Consider the following 897-nt stretch of genomic DNA (forward strand, 5'->3'; position numbering starts at 1 on the left):
CATTAACTCCAAATGGATCAGAGACGTAAATGTAAAACCTACATAAAAACCATAAAATAATGAAGGACATATCTTCATGGAAATTGGAACTGGCATCCAATTCGTGAACAAAACTCAAAACCCACAGGCCATAAGAGATAAGGTAGAAAAGTGGGACCTCATTAAACTGACAAGCTTCTGCAAAGCCAAAGAAACCATCAAGAGAGCAGGGAGACAGCCCACAGACTAGGAAAAAAAGTATTTTGCCAAATTTCAGGTCCGACAAAAGGTTTTAACATCTTGGATCTACAAGGAACTCAAACGTGCTGAAAAGAAAAAAACAAACAACCCCATTTTAAAATGGGCAAAAGATATGAACAGACATTTCACAAAGGAAGACATCCAAGCAGCCAACAGACACATGAAGAAATGTTCAACCTCACTAATCATCAGGGAGATGCAAATCAAAACCACACTGAGATACCACCTAACTCCAGTCAGAATGGCAACTATCAATAACTCAAAAAATAACAGTTGCTGGAGAAGGTGTGGCGAAAAGGGAACAGTTCTACACTGTTGGTAGGAGTGCAAACTAGTGCAACCTCTGTGGAAAACAGTATGGCAATTCCTAAAAGCTCTATATATTGACCTCCCATATGACCTCGCAATCCCCCTACTGGGAATATACCCTGAAGAACTCAAATCACTCTATAGAAAAGATACCTGCACACGTATGTTTATTGCAGCATTGTTCACAATAGCAAGAACCTGGAAGCAACCATGCTGTCCGTCAAAAGAGGACTGGATTTTTTAAATGTGGTACATATAAATGATGCAATACTACGCAGCCATAAAAAGGAGCAAAATCATGAATTTCGCAGCAACCTGGATGGAACCAGAGTCTATAATACTGAGTGA

Source organism: Carlito syrichta, unplaced genomic scaffold (assembly GCF_000164805.1).
Source record: "Carlito syrichta isolate Samal-C Ts95f unplaced genomic scaffold, Tarsius_syrichta-2.0.1 Scaffold64588, whole genome shotgun sequence".
Lineage (NCBI taxonomy): Eukaryota > Metazoa > Chordata > Mammalia > Primates > Tarsiidae > Carlito > Carlito syrichta.